Genomic DNA, 25529 nt, shown 5'->3' with positions numbered 1-25529 from the left:
AATTAATTAATTTTAATTTATATAACTTTATTAATCAGCATTAATCAACTAAGATTAACAATAAATCTCAACAATGTCCCAACTTATTTATAATTTTAAAATAATTAATATCCATGTCCATTGAGCATGATATATAAACTTTTATATTTCATTATAGATAGTAAATCACAATGCTTTAAATGCTAGAATGTTTTCATGAAGTGAAATAAGTAAAAAAGTCCTTGTTTGAAATATGGACAGTATTAAATGAAGATGGTAATAATATGTAGGTAATAATTTCATATAGCATTAGGTCTAAGCAAAGAGGATAATTTAAACTACTTATTTATATGAAATCAAATGCAGTATTACTCATTTATATCTCAGAAACATAACTGAGGAACTCTCTATAGATGTTTCCGGTATCAATAGTATAAGCATGCAATTTTTTACATTCCATCACCAGCTCCAGTACAGCAGCAACACTTATTTATTTCTTTCCACGGCGCCAGAAAAACCGGGCCGCTATCAAAACACTCCCCTCCGATCTCTAACCTTTTCCACCCTCCTCCCGATGCTCCCTTCTCCGCATCACATTGGACTCATCCACGGATGCGAGCCGATCCAGCTCGCCAGCATCCCCACACCACAGGCGATCCGGGTACGAAAGGACGTGGATCGTTCTGCTCCTAGAGCTGTGTTCAGTGTGGATCTCCTTTTACTGGTGTAGCGAATACTTCATTCCTCTGAGAGCAACTGATGCTATCACCGACGCATGGATCTTGCCAAGTACAGTTATCGAAGCACCTTGGATTTTTAGAGAAGATATATTGAGGTGAGTTGCTTTTATGTATTTCTGTGTATGTATTATGAATGTTCTATTCGCCATGTGTTAGGATGCTTTAGCTTAGATTATGGTCGTAGTTTATTGGTGATTTTGGCCGGGCTTTGCTGTTACGAACTGTTGGAAACAAAGCAGAAAATGTACAATAAATTGAAGATATAGAGAGTATATTTGAAAATATTTATAAAATATTGCGTTTTCAGCGATTATTGATTAAAAAGAAAACGGTGTAAAAATTAATGGTTTTCGCTAAAGAAATTATTACAGTAAAGTAATATTTTCTTTATTTTTAATTTAACATTAAGATTCTAATTTAATTGGGATTTAAGATTGATTTGCAACTCCATATGACATATTGTAAATATAGAGGACATCAAGGACTGTTTGGAAGATATAGATAGATCTATCAGTAAAAGAATAAGTTATGAGTGTCAAGGCATCTTGATTAAAGCTCTCGTTTTATTGATGATTTATATTGATTGCGGCTCAAGTGTAAGGGGCTGAATATAAAGTAGAAAGAAAATGTTCGAAATATGTCTGATGTAGATGAAGGGATGTAAACGTTCTATCAAAATAAAAAAGCGTTTGAAATAGCAAAAAAAAATTATTTCATCTGATTTTAAGGCTCTTTTTTTCTTGGTGATATAAAAATAGGTTCTACTTTATTGTAAGAAGTATCAAAAATAAAGTAGAAAATGATCAATAAATAGTGGATATAGAGATATGGACTAACTGATTTCTTATCAGTAAATGAATTTTCAATTTTTAGGGAATATTTTGAAGATTATTATGGTTTTAGGTTATGAGAGCGATACTTTAATTACGGATTTTAAAATTTTCTTTATCGCTTGATGTGGTAGAAATATACAAAACAAAGCAGAAAATGTGGAACAGAATAAGGGTTTGAAAATTCTGGCAATAAAAAAACGGGTTTCTTGGTTGTTCGTTATATTAAAAACATTTTGTTACTTTACAGTAATATAGTTAGCTATACAATAATCATACATTTTTATAAAATGTTAACATTAAGAAAAGAGTATGAAATGGGTACTTATTTTTTTCACAATACAAATTAGTAGATATAACATTTATTTGTGGCTGTACAGTGTTTTATATATTAAACTGACGATCGAAACTATTAAATATTTCATTATAAATAATTAATATTAAAAAAAATGTAGGATAAAAGCAATAAGTTTTCACCATATAAATTTCCTCAAAATATTTTTCAAAAATTCCGTGTTAAAAAATTCATGGGTTTTATTCAGGGGGTTTTACCTGCTAAGATTATCTTTTTAAAATTAGGAAATATTTCATAGTATCTGGAGCATGAATTCATAAACCGTAACTCTAAAATTGTGATTTTAATGTAAATCCTTATTTAATAAATTAGAAGAGAATGCGAATATAATCATTTTGCTCAACTTTAAATGGTTTTTTTTTTTTTTTTTTTTTTTGGAGCGAAGAGTTAAACTTGAACATCGTACAGTTAAAAACACATACTCAGATCTCAAATTTAAGAATAAAAATAAATGAATCTATTTTAAAATTACAATTGTCGTATATGAAATTATGTTGATAATATAAATATCCAGATTATAGATTTATACATATTTAAATTAATGTATTTTGTAAAGACATTAATTCTATTTTGTAAAGTTTCCTTTAAGTTTTCTATTATTATATTTTAGAAAGTATTAGAGACTTGACAGTCAAGAAAGATGAGTTTCATAAGCAAAGCGATATACATCTAGATTCTTTAGACATAGAATATTGTTCAGAATACAAAAGACTTCTTTGCGTTAAATGATTTGTTTTTTTACTTTAAATATGCATGGCCATTAGAAACATCTTTAAAGGAAATAACAAGTCTTTATAAATATATTCTAATTCAATCTTGGATGGACAGACAAATACTTCAAAATGTATTAAATTTTATTTTATTATTTTTGCAGCCACGTTCAATATTTCATTTCTCAGAATTCTTTAATGATATATAAAACCAGTAGTGGTGTTAATTCTAAATACGGCAAATAATTTAAATCGTTCTTTAAGTAAAATTCTTACCAAATATAGTAATGAAGAGCTCCTGGACAATTTATTTTAATAATAAAATCTAAAAACTGTTTCCTTTTCACAGAGCACTTAAATAGAATCTGTTAATACGAAAAGAAGACGTATTTTAGATCTATCATTATTAACCATAACGCAGAATATATAGAATTAAACAAATTTGCTTGTTTTATTTTAGTTTTACAATTAAAAAGAAAATTATATTGGAGTTCTTATATTTACATAATAAATATGATTCACTTTGAAACATGTACAGAAGACTAATTTAAATTTTCTAAATGAACCACCTGTAATTATTAAATTTAACCTACAACCATAATTAGGTTTCATTATTATCTAATTATTTCCATATATTTTAGGCATAAACGCAATTCTAAAATACTATTCAGTTATGCACTATTTTGTGAATATAACGAGGGAATTAATTCTTATATTTTGTAAAGACTTTCTGGTATGAAATACTCATTGGAAATTTAAAATATCTTTCACCTATGCGTTTGCATGTATGTGTGTATGCTTGAACGTTGTATTCGTCTGAGAAAGGTTTCTAATAAAAAGTAAAAGACTATTGTTTAATACTAAAAATGTTTGTTAGAAAAATGTTTGTTATGGTAAATAAAAAAACATCTAATACAAAAATGTGCATATTTCCAATCACTAGCTTGTAATTAAATTAACTGACATTTTCTTATTGTTATTATTTTCAGCTTAAACATATTTTATTTCTAAATGCCCTAAGCTATTTAGCAGCCATTAACATCGAATAAATATGCTGATTAATGGAAATTCTTCTCAAAAACAAATCAAATCTGCATCCATTTATCGAAATATAATGAAATGAATTTATTTTAAAGGTGAGTTTTATTAAGATTCGAATTGGGATAATTAATTAATTCGTCATACATTTTCTGTGCATTGGTTATTTTAATGGCAGAACGTTCTTTATCTAGACAAGTAATTATAATTAAATATCGAATCATTCACTTGAATTGAAATTCCTAAAACATGTATTTTATGTCCTTTAATTTCATTAGAAGTTAATGTGATTACATTTGACACATATTATTTAGTTTGTTGAAGCTCAATTGAATATGAATTATTATAAATGGGTCGCTTTTAAATTCGCTTTTCTAGATCTCCGCAGTTTCAGACAATTGCGATCCATTTTATACACAATTTAACATTTGAGTTGCATTTTATATTGCTTTTTTAATATTTGGTGGTCATTTTAAAAGAGTATTTTTTTTTAATTTATTTTTATTTTGAATATATTCAGTCTGAAAAATTATTTTGCAGAATTTGTTGATAGTTACAACTATAATTTTTAACCATTTTATAAGACGGTTATTTATTTAATATATATTATATTACGAGTAACGCGCAAAGATGATATACTAATTATAATCAAAGAGGGAATTTCTATATTTTGATGGATTATTTCGGCTCTACAAGAAATAACCACTTAAGGATTATATACTAATTATAATCAATGAGGGAATTTCCAGATTTTGATGGATTATTTCAGCTTTACAAGAAATAACCAATTAAAGATGATATACTAATTATAATAAAAGAGAAATTTTTTTTGATTTTGAGGGATTATTTCGGCTCTACAAGAAATAACTTTTTTAACTCGTGCTGATTCAACCATATTGTGGAAAAACATAGTTTTAAATTAAAAACGATTCTTCGAAATGCTGGAAGATTGATTGTACATTAAATCTTCTTATATTATGAAATATCTTTTTACATTATATTGAAACTGTATATGCAATTTTTCTAGCTTTTGATTACAAAAATATTGTCAAAATTCAGTGCTCTAAGAAAACACTTTGAATTCTGGAGCTGTTATCTAAGAGAGCCATATAATTCTTCTTGTGGTTGATGTGATGCGTATTCTATTTATTTTCAATATAGTAAATTTATTCCATTTTATATATTGATCCTGCAGAGTTAGAAGACTGAAAATATTTTTGCATCGCTTTATGTGATGCCATATTATTTACAAGCACTCTTGCAGGAGGAGAGTTACGATTATTGTACAGTGTTTTGTGAAATACATGGTTTTAAAATGTCGTCTTCTAGAAAGGTTTGCAACTATCAAACAACACGATGTATTAGTCTGATGTTGTATCGAAATATTGATATAGAATGTCTAATTCTAGAGATGTATTTTTTTTATCTTATCTGATTAAAAAAATTAATTTTGTAGGAAGGCTATCTAACTTTTTGCGTCGTATTTAATATCAAATCACAATTAATCAAAATTTCTAATTGACGCAAGTGTGTTTGCACATTCAATCTATCTAATCTAAAGACGTATTATGCTATATTAGAATTTTAACGTCAGGGATATAGCTCTATTTGTAATCTTTAGATGAAATTCGTGTTGTCACAATTTATTTCCTGAGAAGGGATGTCACTTTATTTGCAATATAAAGTATGGATGTCGGGATGTAAAAGAATGTATTGTATAATTATTACAAAAATAATCACTGAAAGTAAATAATTAGCTATAACTTTTTTAAAAATAAGATTCTTTCAATCGAAGCGTTTTATTCAAATATTAGATAAATCTGCGATATTCGAGGGAAGATGATAGAACAAATTTCATCCTCTGCGAATTTGAGAAACCGTGCTTAAATAACTAGTCAATAGCTTTGATGGAAATGTTCTACAATATTGTTATGATAATGATAATATCTTTAAAATAAAATAGATTATTTTTGTATAACATCGAATCTTTAACAGAGATTTTTTGTAAGCACTAACCAAATCATTTTATATTGGAATTTTTTTATTGCATTCCATCTACAATGTTAGAATAACAAGTGCAATAATCATAGAGCTAATGTGTTTTTTAATTCATAATATTCTTCTGCATATTATTACTCCAGATAATTTTTCTATCCCATTTCAATGTAAAAAAGCAGTTGTAAACGGTTTCATATTATAATCTTTTTTTATATATTTATAAAATTCTCTAAATATTTACTTCTGTTTTATTTAAAATTTCTGATATACCCAACAAACCGTACAATAACTTATTAGTTACGGGGATGGGGGTATAAGACGAAACGATGTTCTATATTACGAAGAGTTACTTCTAAAAATAAATTAATCATAATCAAAGTCTATCCTGATAATTAATCATAATCAAAATCTATCCTGATAATTAATCATAATCAAAGTCTATCCTGATAATTAATCATAATCAAAGTCTATCCTGATAATTAATCATAATCAAAGTCTATCCTGATAATTAATCATAATCAAAGAATATCCTGATAAACGTCAATAGAAGCTGCTTTTTTTCTCTATGTACGTCTCTTTCTTTCTCTTTTTCTCTATAATTCTTTTTTCTGAGAAACAAAATAAAATTTAATAACAACATAAGAAAATATGTAATTATATTGCCTAAGTAATATCTTAAAAATATATTATATATAGACTTTTTTTTTATTTTATCATTAAAATTTAATGTATATTTTTACTGGTATGTAATCTCAGAGAACTGCAGTGGAAGCATCAGTGGCAATATCTCACATTTTTCATAGATTATAGATAACTTCCATCATTTGGGTGTCGTTCGTATACACGAAAGCGCCAAATCTTTGATGTTCTAGCTTAAAATGTTCCACAAACTGAGGCAGTAAGCTAAGCCTGCATGAAAATATAATAAAAAGGAACGTGCATTGTTAATGTTACACAATTACTGTGTCTTTCATATCAGATTCATTCAAAACTTTCGATAAATCATTTATTCATTATTCCACGCGCAGCGCCTTGAAAACGATTCATTTTTAAAGGCGATTCTTGCGAGTGGTGAAAAATGAATCGTTCACAATGACGTGAAGGGGAAAGGCATCGAAGGAAGAAAGATGGCAAAGCTCCACCAACGATTTTAAAGGCACGTTTATGTGTTATAAAAGCTTTTCTTTTTTTTTTTTACCTCTAGAAGTGCAGGAATTTGTCTTTTACTTTTCTGTCCACTGTGTTAGTTAGTGAAGTAATACAATTAATTATTGTTTCCTCAATATTAGATTATATATTCAGTAAACTAGATTACTCTGTTAGCATGTTTGTAAAATATTAAATAGATTGCATCAAATATATAGGGTTGCTTAGTATAAGTAAGTTAATTAGGATAAAATTCCGGTTTTGCCTATTATTCCACCTAATAATATTTACTACATAATGCATAATTTTCGAAATTATATATATATATATAGATAGATATGCTTGCTTATGCATACATGCCTATATATATATATATATATATATATATATATTCACTTTAAAAAATAATGGTCGTGCGCCATTTTTGCGCAATGATGAGTATATATTGGTATAATATCGTCAATATTTCTTCTTTATTACGAATGAATTATTATTTATTATCATTTTGATGAAAAATGTTTAATAAATATTATGAGCCAAAAAATTTATTTTGGGAAACAAAATCTTTTTCCAAAACAAAGAGCAGGGAAAAAATGCGAAATGTAGAAGATGGGAGAAACAATCAATGAATAGAACATAACTTGTAGATATTTGGAATACCGAACCAACATACTTTAACTAGAAAAAAAAAATATTAGCTGAGTATTTTCGAATTAGTGTGGTTACATATGCAATATATATATATAGGATATTATAAGTATGACTTTCAAACCATGTTATTATTGCTTCTTGCAGCCTAATAATTCACTTTTATTGGATTAGCAAGGATTTTTAGTTGTCTAATTTTGTATATTAGCAAAAAAGCAAATCCACACTTTTAACAGAAATAATATACCGTATTTACCCAATTCTGGTTTTATGGTTCAGATGAAAATAGTAATGAACTGAAGAAATTTAACAAAATACTTTGATTCTGTTGATTTGAAAGTCTAAAAATAAATGATGATATTATTTTCTTATAACTTTCGAATAGTATTTAATGATTAACATGATATATGGTGGTTATAATAAAAGTTACTCTATACAGACCCTTCTAGAATCCATTCTACCCATCGGATTTTGAGGGTACTTTAAGGCACTTTCTGAAAATTCCTTATACAAATTAATGAAACCTATAAAGGGACTTGCAGTAAGAGCCCGAAAACCATTCTGCGTGCCTTAATCGTTAATCATGGAAAAAAGATGGAGATTTACTGGTAAAATTGGGAAACGCAGTTATACGCAAAATGCATTGCATGAATTTCGTCGTTTAAAGGGATTGTGAAAAGGGCTCGTGTCGAAGAATGGTTTAATGAAGATGATTATGAAGTTGGAAGAGACTGGAGACTTGTGTGTACTGTGAAAAATGGTTGCAAAAAAAATGTCGAAGAAATCGCATTGCTGTGATTAAAATAGCCACCAGTTTCACCTATTCTTCAGCAAGTGCTAGATCAATGTCAATGAGTTGGCGAATCCGTGGCCGACAATATGAAAAATTATTTGATTCATTTTAAAATGATATTCATATAAGAGCCACGTATTGCAAATGCTGCCACTAAACATCCTATTAATTTTCTTGCCGATTTTTGGCGAGGATGAAAGTTGATGACGCTTGGTCTTGACAACTTCTATAGTCAGATGAGTCTTTTATTTATATGGAGTTGTGAATAACTAACTCCTAATTCCTGTGCTTGACCTCCTAATGACCTGCCAACTACCGTGGAACCAGCAACTGATTCCGTGACTGAATGGTGTGTATTTACAGCTATTTTATCCTCCGGCCGTTTTTGTTTAGAAACTCTCATTCCTCAAGGTCCTAAAACATGTTCTATAACGAGTGTATGGTACAGCAAACTCCTTCGTTAGCAAGCCATTTCTGCTTTACAGGAATAGCAATGTTTGCAGATTATTATCTTGAGATGAAGCAACTCTCCACATTGGACGCAAAGTCAAAAATCTGCTTCGTGCTAACTTTGACGAAAATGGTGTGGTATCCACAGCTTTTAAAGATGCCTAGTCTCCTCGTTCACTCGACATAAACCCCTGTAATTTCTGATTGCGGGGACCCTGTTTATGGAGGAAGAATTAGGGCTTTACCTGAGTTGAAAACCAACATTACACACCATGTTGTTGCAATCCCTGTAGGATTACTTTGAATTACCACTGAAAATACCAAAATGCACTTTCAACACGTAATTCATGTTATTAAAGCACACGCTGAGTACATTCTATAATTGAATAAATTTTAATGATTCTGACAGAATTTCTGTCCTTCTTTAGGCATCACAATTCATCTGGTGGTTAAAATGTGAACTATTTTTTTATTGCAAAAGTCAAAGCTCGCTGACGAAGTCAGTGATTTTAAGCCAAGGGAGCGTCTCTTGTTTTAGTAGCGCCAACTAGGGCCAAGAGTACGTCTTAGCTACTAACACATCTCATTCGCTTGCACAACCCCTTTTTACAGGGGGGCACATTCACACATCTCACAGATAGAACAGAGGAAGAACAACCAGGCCCGTACCGGGACTCGAAACCAGGACGCCCAGAACACGGGGAAGACGCGCTACCCCTATGCCAGGACGAAAAACGAAATTTACACGAAAAAAAAAATGTTGGTGGAAAGATTTGTACTAAAGCTTTGCAAGATGTGAACATAAATTTTTGAGTTAGCTTATTTTCCAGAAGAGAACCTTTCAAATACATTTGCTAACCGTTAATATATTTATTAGCTTATGCGAATTCTAGTTTACCTCATTCAGCATCGTGGCAGTTTGAAATGAACCGAATGCTAGGATGAATCTCATATTTTGAAACTGTACTGGAAGACAAAATATGAAAGTTGACCCCTTAATATCCAAATTTCTACGCCACTGCAGAAGAAGAGCATTAGACTCGGTTTAATTTAGTTTAGTTATATTTATGTCCCATTTTTTAAAGCTATACCAAGGCTATTTCGGGATGGACTCGTAATCTTGAACCGCGTACAGATGAAGAGGGCATACAGACACGTACAGAGGGCACCAGAGATGGAACCCCCTCTTCAAACTTCCACACCACACCAGCGGGATGGTGTTTGGCCGCTGTGATTTAGCGTGCACCAGATTTGCTTATATTACGGTCCTTCGGTAGAATTGGGTCTCGAATCTGGAACCCTCCAGTTCCAAAGCCGAGACCTTACCCCCCGGCCACCGCGACCCAATTGGATAGAAATAAAAAGTGCTAAACTTCTAAAATCAGAATTTTGGAGCCTCTGGTCAAAAAGTCCAAACTCTAAAACAAAGTCAGTCAACACAAAGTTCAAAAAGATCTTAAAACATACAATACGATAATATTGTGCAAGGCGAAATTTTGTCATTTTGTATTGATATTGATCAATGGATGGATATTTTTGAAATCAAAATCTTATTTTATGATTTTATTGGTATTATCTACGCAGAGATTCCTCTAATAAGAGTGTTTTGAAATTTCAATATTGTTTTTCTCGAGGAAAGTAAAATTTAATAATGCTTTTAAAAGTCAGATTTCTTAAATATAAAATCCTATTGCGACATAATACCAAAAATATACCTTTATTAGTGTCATTTTAATTAGCCCTCTCCATTTAGTTAATAAAGTACAATCTATGAGTAGGGAAATGTTTAAATATAAAATGAACTAATGGTATATATCTTTGCGTCGGATTACTAGCAGTAGCACCAGTAATAATTTCAATTTTCTTCCCTCAATTCTCCCCCCGCCCATCCAGTGCTCTCATCCGCAGCAGAAATCGAAAGCTCATAACCTGAGAAACATTGCGAATTCCCTTTGTGATGTTTTGGGATCTGCCTACATGAAATATTTGTACTCTGTGCCTCATGCATTTTAATTACGGGTTGCATCATACGTACAGCACTACTATCAATGATGCTTCGACGAATTCCCATGCTGTAGTAATAATAATGTTATTTCCATCCGATGGCTCTATGATATTTATGCGTAGCCGAATGTGTATTCATAAAATTAGTATGTAGGGATCCAGTAATTTTCTCATAAATAGGCATTTTGAGTTATTCCGCGGATAATAAGCAGGTAGGGAGATCTTTACTTGAAATGTTATGAAAGGAAATGCAGATGTAAATGACTTGTTCTCTGTACAGAGAAGAAAATTCCGAAAGAGTAAATTTATTGCATTAGCTATAATAAGAAAGATATTTGGCTAGATTTTTTTCAGTTAATGTTTACTAATTAAAAACACAAGAAAACTTTTTGTTGTAAGATAAATGTATCATTTTAAATTCTAATAAACGATGGTTCAGCATATTATAAGAATACCATACACGCTATATGATTTGCTTGTTTTATAGAAATTAAGCGTGTTTTCTGTATTTTATTACAGATATAGGATTGGATTATATATTTAGTTTCCATTAAATGGTGATAAATGTAATTTTAATATGTCAAAAAGTAATTTAATATTTAAATAAATTTCAGGCATTTACAGAGTATAATTAATATTATGTTTAATAAAATTAAAAATAAAGAAGTTTTTATTTTTATTAAATCATGTCTAAAACCGCAACGCATTTTACATCATTCCTTGATAAGGCGATCAATCGCAACATTAATTGCTTTGTTAATTACATATTTTAGTTTTCCGTGGTTAGATTTCTCTTTTCAGAAATTTATCAAGAATTAGAAAGTTTTAAAGTGATGGTATTATCAAAATATTTCCAATATAACAATTGATTGAATTAATAACAATGCATATTTGTTCCCTAATTTCAATAATTTTTACGTTTTTTTTTTAAATTTTTAATTATATATACTCATATATAATATATATAATGCCTTACATTTCAAAGATGAACTCTTTTTTACATAATTAAAATCCAGTTAATAAGTTTGGACTTGATTTATTCTTTTCGAGACAGATTCGTGTTATTTCAAGATAAAATAAAAAGGGAATACATTTCTTTTAGAATGAAATTTAGGAATAATAGATGCAAGAATAAACGAAATCATCTTTACAGAGTTCAGAAATTTAATATTGAGTAAATTTACACTTCATCAGAAATTTTCCAAGAACATTTTCGAGTAAACATTATTAGCTCATTTTCTTGAAATTAAGAAATTAATTTCATTCATTTGTATTATTCACTTTTACAAAATTTCTGAGTGAGATATATTATGGAACGTAAGGATATATTCCTTATATCCTTTTCTTTTGCTTCCTCTGAATACCTGATTATCAGATTAAATTATATTGTATCAACATTGAAAACGGTGATTCAAAATTGCATTTCTTTACTTGATTATCATGATAATAGAAAAAAACAATATTGAAATATATGTTCCTGGTTTACATCCTTTTATATCCATATTCTAGTTGAAAACAATATTTGAAATATTTTTTTTACACTTTTGCATACTCATTTGATTTATGAATAACATTTTAAACAAATATTTTGCTGTTTCATGTTTTTGAAAAAAATAATTTGTATTTTAAGAATTCTTTTTATACGTATAATTATGTGCGCCTCTTTATATGTTATACGCAATAATCCCAAAACCTTAGCAATTGACAAATATCATAAATTAATTCTTGTGTAAACAATTTGGGAAAATTATTCAAGGTACAGAAATATTTTTCAAATGAAATATAAATAATTTACTGCAAAAAGTCGACAAATTGAAAAAAAATCATTTTTGCTTAAAGAAAGTTATTGTCACATTCTTCGGCAGAATGCTTACATTTTTCAGAAGCATAAGAAATAGTAGACCACAGTATCTAAAACAAAAGAAGTGCATTTAGTTTTATTTACAATTCAAATTTTTTTCAATTTATGTTATTTACATTTTATGTATTATTTAATTAAAAGAAATATATTACGACATAGTGCAATATGGATAAATACACTTTTAAAATAAACAAAAAGTACAGTATATACTTAATTCTTTCAAAAATTATTTACATTTATTTTATTATTTATTGATAAACGTTATAATATGGAAAAAAGATAAAAAATCCAAAAATTAATATTTTTTAGATTTTTAAATGTCTTTGAAGTTGGCAAAATAAATTATTCTTCATTTTATTATTATTTTTAAATAGATTGGTTAGTCGAATGTCTTTATTCTGCGATTATTACTATTATATGCACTTATATTATACATTATACCATAGCATTATTTCAAGTGGTTTATTAGTATACAATTTCAAAAGAAATCGACAGCAGGTAAACAAATTCCACTACTTTATGAAAGTGGCATATTGGAATACTTCTTCTTTGGAGATTAAAATAAAGAAAATATAAGATTTATTTATTTAATTCGGCATTTGAATGCAACACATAATAAATGATTTGTAAAAATATGAGTAATAGAATGAATAAAAATCTGTCTGTTGAAAAATGGAATTTAAAATTTGCTTGGTTATCTTTCGCCAAATCTGATTATCAAATTCATGAAAATAACTGTACATTTGAAATTCAAAGCTAGAAAATTATCTAATTGTTATATTATATCATAAATGATATTTCCAGAGAAAAATCAAATTTTAAGTTTAAATTCTAACTGATTCAGTTACTTCAACTTTATAAAAGCTCTATTTTTAATGAAATAAATCTATTACATTACTAGATATTTTGAATTTTAAACAGAAAACTCTTCAGTTCAGTACTCTTTGCTGGGGAATAATATTTAAAAACTCGATGTTAGATTTAAAATGGCACAGACCTTCAGAAAGTGAAGAAGATAATGTAGCGCTGTAATCAGGTCTCGAATCTAAAACTTCATAATGTTAAATTCGAAATCTTACCTCTATATCGCAATGACTTTTTGACAAATTGCTTAAATAATTAAATGGATCTTATATATATCAACTATTGGATCTTATTATATGTTTTATATCGTAATTATCAACTCAACATTTTTAAGTATACATAAAAATTCATGCCTGTATATGTCTAAAATGTTTTAAGACAAATTTCAAATTCTTTCTCATTTAAATTGAATTTTTGTATTTCAACAAATTATTCATAAAGCAAGTTTATTTTAGTATTTCTTTATTAATTTTGAAAATTTAAATTTGTTTCATTATTTATTTATTCTTAATTATCTCTTTTATTTAAGTACTTAATTAATGCTAAGGATTTTGCCATTATAGTATGTTAATTATCAAGCTTATGTCCAACTAAATATTCTTTCAGAATAATTAGCTTGCATACATGCAAAGTATTAGACTTTATACTTTTTATTGTGCGAAACGTTTCGGTTAATTAAACATTTGCCAATTATTTGATATCAGTTCAGAATGTTTCGCATGTTAAATAATATAAATCCAGCTTAAATTTGAATTTTCATGTTTTCGTGTTTTATATAACGCATGTATCAAGTGCTTTAATGGTTTTTCCAGAGTAGCAATAAGTGGGATAGATAAATTTAGAGATATGTCAAATTCTTGTCTTTTAATGCCATTAAATCTGCAGATAACATGGAAAAACTAATAATAAAAATAAACATTTGAAAAAAAAATTTGTCCATATGTTGTTATACCGTTTCCTTATATTAATTCATCACCTTATCTGAACTTAATTTAGAAAAGGTTATTTAACACACACAGATTTTAAGAGCTTTATGCAACCAAAGAACAATGAGGATTTTTCAAACTTGGTGATCTTTATTTTTCTGGTGTAATTATTTAAAATGCTTGCAAAATCACAAATGATAAAATATCTGAAAAATATTATACTTGTTTTGCATTTAATAAATTCATGACCATAAAAAAGGGAGTTTGTTCTTCAGCATATAAATAATATTTAATAATAAAAACCTACTGTCATTTAGCATATCTGGCTCTCACAATCATCCATCAACCCGGCACTTTGCTTGGCAGTTATTTGTGTTTTCCCTGACCTACACAAAGGCAAGATTGATTCCTTAGTTAATTTAATGAATGCTTAACAATTAAATCTGTAATATAATTAATCAAACTGATAGTTTAAAAGATAAAATTTATTTAAATTCCCTCCGATATATCAATTGTCCTTTACTTTCTTTTTGTGACTGAAACAATTTTAATTTCTTTACTAAGATAAATTGTCTAGTCAGGTGAACTTTAAAAGAACGTTGGTCAAAGTGTTTACAGCTTAAACAGAGTTTTATCTTGAAAACGATTTTACTTGAATCGCAACCATATAAAAATGTTAAACTATGGCATTGGCCCTTATTTAAATCAAGATCTGTTATATCATTTATTAGATATTAAAACTTTTCTGCCATTTCGTTAAATATGACATTATGGACTCGAATGTCCTCAAATTAGAGTGGAATTGTAAATGAGAAAATGAAAGATGCCGATTCGGAAAAATCTTATTATTCAAAATTAACTGAACAATTCGGTACTTCAAACTAGGCAGACATTTGTAACTTCACACTAGAGCATTGTTATATCAATAATAAACTTATATTCAATATAAATTTTTCCTATTATAGTTGATTTTTATTCGATCAAGTCGTCAATTTCCAATCGACATGCTTATAAAATTCCCCTACTTTTTAATTATATTCAAATGACTGCAATTCTTGAAAAATCATGCAGAGTTATTGATTATTCGTAATTTTGATTAATTAGCTATATATATCTCTTAAATTAAAATATTCCAAAAATATCTTACCATAATCTTTTTACACATTTTTGAATATAGTATAGCTAACTGGTATAAAATTTATTTTCACGCTATAAATATCTGACATTTACTTTCAGGCAATAAATGTCTGGCATTTTTCCAAGCGATCAATGCAAGCTTGACATATTAGGTTTCAGTTCCTTCAAAGGAAAAGTGTTTTTACAAACTTCCGAAATACCCTTTTTTTACTTTTTATTCCCTTTATATATTTCCTTAACGTGACTGTGCTGAGACATTTCATTGAATATTTTACAACGAAAAACAGAAATACAAATTCCCTGTAACATTCCATACATCAAGCAGATTCTAGTAAATTCTTGTTTATATTTTACTGAGCCATATACAAGATTATATGACTTATTCTAAAAGTTTTCGCACTAAAAACTTTCAAGTGCTTCAAAGCAGGATTATTTGTAGGAATTTATTGACATTATTGTGATTTTTGCTGTCATAAAAATAAAACATTGAATTTATTGTGAAAATTTTGTATATCCTTGATACCGATAATTCATTTGTATAGTTATTTTTATTTTCAAATCTAGGATTTTCATATCAAGCACAGAAGAAGTTGCCTTGATGAATTAGTAAAATTTTAAACAAAGATAATAATGTAACAGCGTGTTACATTTTCCATTTGATTTACATTACGCTTTAAATTTGTTTACATTTGGTGTTGGTGCCAGCGATTAAGTTTTACTAAATATCACATAACATTATATTAATAGTAAAATTCACCAGCCTATCCAAAGATAACTCTCAAAACATTGATTATTATCACTATTTTCCCTTCCTCGATAACCAAATGATTACAAAGGTCCACATTCATCGATTCTCATATGTATCGAATATAAATATTTTATATTCGATATATAAATATATAAATATTTATATATAAGTAAATATATAATATTTATATATTTACTCGAATATAAATATTTTACAGAATTTTACGAAATATTAAATAATGATTATTTCAAATTGTTTATTATATACAACATAATTGCTACCAGTATTAAATAAAAAGGTATTGCTACAAGTATTAAATATGTTTAATTCAATTTATTCTTTATCCATATAGTTGGCCATTGAGATGTGCAAGGAAGTGGCATCATGAAATTATGCACATGCATCTAAAAATAATTCATTCAGAATTTCAGTGTTTTTCCATGAGCAGATCAATTTTAATTCATCTACAATGGATGGTAAATATTTTTAACTGCATAATCTTCTTCCCACAGAAAGAAATAATGTAATGTTAGGCCATTCCAATATTTTCAACATCACTTCTTTCGCGATTGCTACTCGATAATTTTGGTTTTCCGAAACGTCATCACCATTCTTTCCTCCATTCACCTCATACGTATATTAGTCGCATTTCAATATCTTTTTAATAAAATTTTCCTTCTTAGTGAATTCGTTCGCCATTTTTCAACCGTCAAATCTACAACAAAAACAAAATTCAACATTTAACTGTTTAATAAAAAAAAAAAATGTTATCAGATTTTTGCTACAACTTGGAAGAATCTAGTAAAACTTCAAAATGTTATGAAAGAGCAGCCATTCACTTCATATTATTACTTTGAAGCTATATTGTGAACTGCAGATTTACGCCATGCTGTGATTATGAATGAGAATTACCAGGGACCCACTGCAACTCCATTTGTAGTCATTTGTCATTTTGTGATTGGATCTATCCAATGAACTAGAAAATGAAACTTTTCTGTATCTTATATGTAACCTGTATGGTAAGATATTGTGACAGTATGCATGCATCTGAGAAGCGAAATAGTGGGTCATTGCATCATATTCTTGCTGGCATTGATTACAAGGATAGATAGTAAAATGACATTCATTCTTCGAAATCCTTCAAGAAATATTTCCAGGGTATTTTTCGAAACTTTGCTGTTGTTTATGGAATTATCAAACCGAAAGAGAAAATATTATATTCAAATGGATCAAATAGCTCAGTAAGGACTGTAGAATAAGAATAATACAAGCTGAAGACAAGAGTAAATCTTATGAAATCTTTAAATGTATTCGTGGGTTTTTTTTTGTTTTTTTTATCCTTTCCTATCTTCTGTTCATTCTTGATATGATAGATTATGCAATTAATCTGGGAAAATAATCTATTTATGGGAATAGAAGGGAAAAATACCTTTGCTTTAAGAAAATTATATAAAAGAAAATCAACCCTAAATCTTGTTAGATTAGGCTTAATGTTTCTGACCTTTTTGTTGTTTGTTGTCTGAATGTTTTTCATTCCTTCATTTTGGTGAATTATATTTTTTATTCAAGAAATTAACCTTTTGTGATATTTTTGAACTTTAAATACAAATTGGACTCATAGGAGAGAGACTTCAATAAAATATGAAGATTATGAAACTGATATGGAGGCGAGTCAGCGAAAGAAGCTGATTTCCGAACCTTCCAGGAATATTTTAAAGAATGGAAGAGGACAAGAGTATCAAAATAAATTAATAATAGCTTGAGCTGAAAAAGATGCAAGCATCTAAATTGTTGAAAATGAACAATTCTATGACTTCACTTTGCATGTTTATTAGACATAATACGTATATAAACTCAATGTATGCTAAATTAATCATCATATATCAATCGTTCTCAAATATTCATGAATAAAGTATATAAATCTATTCAATATTTCTATGGATTTAATACTGATTATAATAAGGAATTTACATTTAAAATTTCATAAATAACTTTGCATAGTATATATAATATTATATAGTATAGTGAAATATACTGTAAAATTTAGATGTTGTATGTTTGTAAATAAGTCGTGAATGATAACGAATTTTCAAAAAACACTTTTTTTTCTTAGTAATTTGTAAAATAACTCTCAATTTTTTTCTCTTTATTTAAAACAATTAATGCAATTGATAATTCTTTAATAGGATTAATCGATTCATTTAAACAATTGTTACTTATCAACAATGGACGTTTACTTCCTTTTATCGATATAAAAACGATATAACAAATAAAATTATCCTAAGAATTTTTTTAAATTTAATATTCAATCTCATATACTGGCTCATATATTCAGGTTCCTGGTTTTCGAAGTTTCAATTTTATAAGTTTTCATTTATCTTTTGTCAGGTGTTTATGGTTCAAGCTGAAATTTTCTACTATGCAAAAAGGGAATACTTGTATTGAAATACATTAAAAAAATTGTTTCATATTAATTATGTCATGTCATCACAAAAACAATTTTGTGAGAGATCATTTTATACACGTAATTACAAAAAAAATACGATGTAATTATTATGCAAAATATATTTATATTCAAGTACATTTTGCCAGAATATTTTGATTTTGTCTTATTTATATACGAAATTTAAGCAAAAAAAGTTACGTCTTTTATTTGCAACATATACTTCATTTATCTTTCAAGATTAATGGAATATTTTGTCTTGATAAATGAAAACTGATACACTTTCTTGAAAATTCAATTAAAAGAAAGAAAATTTTGATAAAGTGCTTTCTAACTTAAAATGACTTCTAAATCATTTTTTCCCTTTTTTGAAAAGAAATCAATTTGCTGTTTTTCTTAATATGATCGTCAAATCTTTCTTTTAGCACAGAAAATCTTTTGTCTAAGAAGTATGCTACAAGAATCACTTTAAATAAAAAAAATTGTATGTGTTTAAATAGATAGATTTCTAGATTGATCATTAAGAAATAATAATTAAATTGATTAAATAATTCCCGTGCTGACAATTGATTTGAACTCACTTTGTAATAACCCTCTTTGTACACATTTCCTGCGATTAGAGCCAAAATTCCTTGTTTTATTCATTTTCACGTACTGTAATCTATTTCTTCATTAAATGTATTAACTGCAAATCATAAGGAAATGCCTAATGAATAGTGCATTAATTACCGTGTTAAATTCTTCCTCGAATAATTTTATTGCAATTTGAAAATGAATTAAAATTGTAAAAATGTCCAGTAAAATTACAAATTATTTAAAAAATGTATACATAAAATTTCAAAAGCATCGCCGAAAATTAACCACTTGAATTACAGATTCGCAAAATACAAATACAAAATATTATTAGTCATTGAAAATTCTTGTATTTTGGGCATTTATTAACCAGGTACTCCACATTGTTGAAATCAATAGGAGTGAAAAATTCTTTCAACACCATAATTTAAGTTTGGACACATTTTTAACTATGGCTGTTTTCATTTTGTTATTGTAACAACTCTTAGACTAAAAATATTCCTTTCAGGTACACCAATAAAATACCTTTTAATTCCCGTATTTGTAATCATGTCGACTATTCAACAGTTTGGTAAATATATGGAAATCGGGACGTCCTTAGCCACTTAATATAATAATATAATAAATAATATAATATATAATAATAATAATATATATAATATAATAAAATATATAATAATATAATAAATAATCAAAAAAATGAAGTATCAATCAGTTAATGAAAATAACTGATTGCTACATTTTCATATTAATAAAAATCGTATGTTTCGATGTTTATTAATTCCCTAATTAAGTTTTGAAATATTCATAAGTTCTGAGAATATTTTCTTCTTTCTAATCTTTTGACTTCGATGACATAACTTTTGAAAATAGTATGCAAATACATACAATAATTATTAGAGTGTATGGAGTTTTAGCAAAATGCATTAAATTTACTTTTATTCAATGCATTCAAATCTAAGTTAATTTCTTTAAGATAAGCTATAAAATATTTTTTTCTGTTACACTGATGTCATACGAACAAGTTAGTTTCAGCGATAAATTTTCCAAGGAGAAAATTTTTTGGTGAAGCAAATATTAATATAATCATTTCTCTTTGAGAGGCAGATACGAGATGTACTTATTATTATACGGGATTTTATCTGAGCATATATCTACTCATTTCTTCCTTTGAAAATTTAAGACTGAAAGCAATTGCTGATCCTGATTGTTCTTGTGTTTATGCAGGTCTTATGTCATCGCCGGGGCGGTGGAATGTGTTGGCGCCATATAGCTTAGTATAGCTTAGTTGAGCTGGCTTCCGGTTTCGAAGCTATTTGATGGATTTCATGGCGCATTCTTTTAATTATGAACCATTTTCAAACAGAGAAAATGAAATCTGAACAGGCATATTCCTCTACAAACTTTTGCACCTATTCAACATAAGATCGCATTAGACGGATTTTACATGAGACGGGTCCACATAAAAGGGGATGTGTAATGAAATCGGAATTCCAAATCATTTCCCTTCGATCACATATCGAGATTCCATTTATTCTCGGACCTTGCACTAGAAATAAAAGAGAAAAAACATTCACTTTGAAGATCAATTTCATTTATATCCGAAAGCTATATAATATCTGCCAATCGCCAAAATCCCTTATTTAATTTTCTAATGACCCAGAAGAATATATTTTATTCAGTATGAATTTAATTAAGAGAAAAGTAAAAGAAATGGGGCATTTTTTTTTCCTTCAGTTGACTGTCAACTAATTAATTCCATCCTTACAGAAAAGAGAATAATCGATTAAGGTTATCGTTAAGGTATTGCTGTTAATCGAAAAACGTTTGAAGACTTCATCTGAAATACCTTTCTTAACGAGTTAATTGAATAATCGTTAAACGAATTTCAATTCCGAAGGAAGACTTTCGATTTATTTAGTAATAATGAAAGTACTTATTCTTCAGTAAATTTCTTTTGTGCATGAATTATTCCAGTATAAGTAATTAATTAAAATAATAAAAATTGCAAATCTGCCTTTGATTGTATAATAATATAATAAGTGGTTTCCTATTTTTAAAACTTCGCAGAAAAATTGTTACATTTCAGTATGGAAATATTTGTGAATCGTTAACATCTTGGAAATTCATCATATCTTCATTCGTATAGCTCTCACGATTCTCTTCCATTTTTTGTCTTGATAGCTCAGTTCTGTTAGAAGATGACGAAAATGGTGTAAAAACCGAATTTGCCTGAATACCGTTAAACGTTTATTGTAGCTGTGTTGAGTCTAGACTAGATGGACTTCACATATTAAAAATTTGCTTTTTTAAAGTATGAAATAAAAATGGCACTAAAAAGCAAAATTTTATATATCTAAACAGAGAATGATTCCTAAAATGCAAATTGTAAATTAATTAGCTTAACATGAAAGATTTTGAAAAAAAAATAGCGAACTTGATTTATTTTTATATTAAAATTAGCAAAAATTCTGCTATTAATATTTGTGATGCATATTTGATCAAAAACGGAGGCAGCGGTGCCCTGCTGGTAAGACGTCGGAACCGGATTGTTTCAGTCTCGAGACTCAATTCCACCGAAGAATCGCGTAAGCGGGTGTAGTGCATACTAAATCGTTCGAAGTCAAACGTTCTCCCGCTGGTGCGATGCGGAAGTTTGGAGAGGGGAGTGGGTGCAAGCTCAGGTGTCATCTTCGTTATCTGACCACGGCTCAAAATTACGAGATTCCTCCCAAAATAGCCTTAGTGTTGCTTTAAAACGAAGTTTAATATAGCTAAACTAAACTGATCAGAAACGGCAGTAGGTCAATCATGATTCTACTGAGAGCTATTTGATTTGATGCTATTTATATACAAAATTAAAACTTGACAATGTATCAAAATGTAATTTTTATCTTAATGTTTTAATAAAATATTACAGTCAGTGTGACAAAGACATTAGAATGCAGAAAAAGAAAAAGAAATAATCGTTTCAAAACTGCTTTTCGAACAAAATCCTTCGATTTATCTTTTCTATAATTTATGCCCTTTTAAAATATGTGAAGAATCACATTTTATCGAAAAATGACGATGTAAACTTTTTGCTTTTGTTAGATGTTCTTTGCTCTATGTTTATTATTAACATATATTTTGACCGCACTATATATTTTAACTAATATATTTTTATCTTTGCTTCAACAATTAAACATTACTGCTATCTTTTATATCCTACCGTCCTTATCTATTATAAAATTACTTTTTTATTTATAAATCTGCAGCTGAAATTATTACATTATTTTTCTTCTCATTCTTGAATGAATGGTCATTTACTTATATGTTAAATTGCCTGCTTTTGCAAACTAGTTTTTGTGAGTATTTCTTGGTGATATACTTAAGCAAGAGTGTATGTTTTGACGAATGATACAAAATACTTTTCTTTTTAAAGTAGTAATACTTTTTAAAGTAGTGTGAAGATTATTCATTTCAATGTCCATGACTTTTTAAAGCGCATAAATAAGATAGTTTCGTGAATTTAAATACGGGCATTTAGTTTCGAAATTTTCTTGAAGTTAAATGAAATTCAAGTGTAACATAAATTATTGTTAAATGTTTTCAGAAATTTCACGGCCAGCAGCAAAAACTGTTATCTGAAGGTCTGAAAATTTCTTAAGGAGATAATATCCTGATGAATATAAAATGGCATTTTTAAACGCATTAAAGGGTAAGCATGACGTCTGAATGAAATGGGATCAAGTTGTACTAATATTGCATATCTTAGAGAATAAATTTCATTAAGTGTCATCAAACTATTATCCACATTCAAATATCTAGTAACTCTGCAGTTATCTTCTAAGTCATAAAATAATCTACGAAAACATTGCGGGACTCCTCGACAGAGTTCACAGGAATTATATTTTTTTACTCTCAATTTAACACATGCAAGTTAAAATTACGTAGATGAACTTTTTTAAAAATAAGCTTGTTGTTGTTGATTATACTCAAAAGATCTGACATATGTCAGATCAGCTCCAGTAAGTAGCTGACCGCCAAGAAATCTATAACAATAAGGGAATCGGATGTTAAGTCTCCTTTAGAAAGTTCGATGTAATCCAGAATGTTATCCTGGAAAGCTGGATGGTCACAGTAATTTTTACAAGTGGGGCGGATTTTTCTACCTCTTTCAACGGAAAGACACTTAAGGTGGGCAATTTTTAGTCTAGCCTGAACAGTCTGAGAGTCATGGTCACATTTGATTTCCAGCAGAGCGCCAGGGGATGTTCCCGTGTACCATTGATGCTCAGGTGGTATGGGCCATATCAAATTGAGTATGGATCGTCCATTTAAGAGCAATTCTTGATAAGTAAACAAAGAGTCAGTTCCCGTTTCATTCTCACTACCCTCTTTTGCCAATCTATCAGCGACCTCATTTCCACTAATGTTTACATGTGTTTTGATCCATTGGAGGAGGACGTCGTGGTTCTGAGAGATATTCCTCACTTTGAGCAGAATAGATATGCTGATTTCATCGTTTGCAGAGTACCAGCCGATAAAATCCATAGTTCCCCAAAATCAGAATCATAATATATGATAGCATCAAATCCTACATTAATCGCAATGGACTCCCTCCTGAAGACAGAGCAAATGTCAGGGCTGGGGGGGGGGGGTCCTAGTAAAAATATTACCTGCCAGTACGACTACCATCAGCATAGACATGCAAGGGCAAACTATTAGAATAAACTGGTCTAAAAATTTAGATGGCTGAATGCGGTAAATATTTCACAGGTATATTTATATTTATGATATATTTGTTGACATAATGGAACGAAATTACAAAATATATTTACCATACAAACATTAATACAAGAAAAAAAATTACTTTTACTTTCTCTAGAAATACTTTTAGTATTTTTAGCTGATTGCCCTATTAATGGCTTAATATAATATTTGTATCGCACATGTTACAATAACACGATTTTTTTTAGCTTTATTTATATTAATATCCTGTTTTTAAAGCAAGACTAGGGATATTTTGGAACGGACCTCGTAATTTTGAACCGTTCTCAGAGGAAGAAGACGACACCTGAGCTGGCATCCCTTTACCAAACTTCCACACCATACCAGCTGATGAAAACTTGGCAGGAGGTATTTAACGTGCAGCAAACCTACTTATACAGAGGTTCTTTGATGGAATTGGGCCTTGAACCTGCAACCCACGGGTTCGAAGTCGAGAACTTACCACCAGACCATCGCCAGCCTTAAAAACGATTCGAAGTAGTATGATATGGTATGGTTTGGTTACATCAACGTCAAAATAGCATTTTGATGCCATCTGAGGATAAGTAAAGAACAGAATTCGTAATTGTGAACCAATCAGATGGTGTAGATGATACTTGCATCAACATCAACACTTTCTGTTATTTGACTCCTTCTGAAATTAGTGCATATTAAAATCATATACATGGTCGACTTTTTTTAGAACAAAATCTTAATCCTCTGAAATTTTTGTCACGACTTCGAAACTTGGCTCAACGCCACCGAAGACATTTATAATAGGAAAGAAAAATATAAAAACAAATGAAGCAGAAAATCCATTTTTGGATAAGTACTTTGAATTAAAAAAATAAACTTCGAAAATTAATATCTTTTTTTCGATTTTATTTATAATTATTCGCTTTTCCATTCTGCAGAATATAAACCTTATTTCGACTCCAAGAAATAAAAATCTAAATATTAAAAAAACATTTGGTTATTAAAAATACTCAAGAAAATGCTTCGCCAATACATTCTATCTTTTGATTAAAAAAAATACACCGCAGTTTGTTTCTTACTATCTTAATTTTACGATCCAAATAAAAACGACATTATCGTACCAGGGGAATAACATGCATGTTACATTATCGTGTTTAAAAGTATCGTTCAGAATAGCGTTTTTAAAATAGCGACGGATGACTTTATTGCAGACGGACCGTAAAAAAACACGTCGTCAGTCGTGTTATAAACCGATATACGATGCCAAACCAGCAATAAACACACCGATAAATCAAGAAGTATATCGTCCGCTGTAAGTCGATGGCCAGAATGCCCCGAGAATATAAAGCGACCTGCTTCTGTCCATGATGCAGTTAAATCATCGGATGGCTAATGCACTTTTCTTATTTTTGATTTGTTTTAGATTTGGAAGCCCTGGTGATTACTTTTAGCCAACCGTGTTGAGTCCTCGTAAAATATAATAATGGAACTTTCGGGGGGTGTTTTTTTCTTTTTTGGTGGAAACAACAAAATGTGGAAATTGAGTGAAAATGGTCAT

At 28.9% G+C, this 25529-nt stretch overlaps 1 protein-coding gene across 2 annotated transcripts in view; it reads left to right on the top strand.

Annotated features, from left to right (window-relative positions):
• Nucleotides 1-641: 641 nt before the first annotated feature.
• The window catches only part of LOC129966030 (para-nitrobenzyl esterase-like), a 267621-nt gene continuing 242733 nt past the window's right edge, over nucleotides 642-25529 (top strand). For both annotated transcript variants that reach the window (XM_056080378.1, XM_056080377.1), the window contains exon 1: nucleotides 642-814. The gene's annotated coding sequence lies outside the window, so the exon portion shown is untranslated. The remainder of the gene's footprint in view (nucleotides 815-25529) is intronic.

Source organism: Argiope bruennichi, chromosome 4, assembly GCF_947563725.1.
Source record: "Argiope bruennichi chromosome 4, qqArgBrue1.1, whole genome shotgun sequence".
Taxonomy (NCBI): Eukaryota; Metazoa; Arthropoda; class Arachnida; order Araneae; family Araneidae; genus Argiope; species Argiope bruennichi.
The sequence above is the reverse complement of the archived record's forward strand: the minus strand, read 5'-3'. Positions and strand labels throughout refer to the sequence as shown.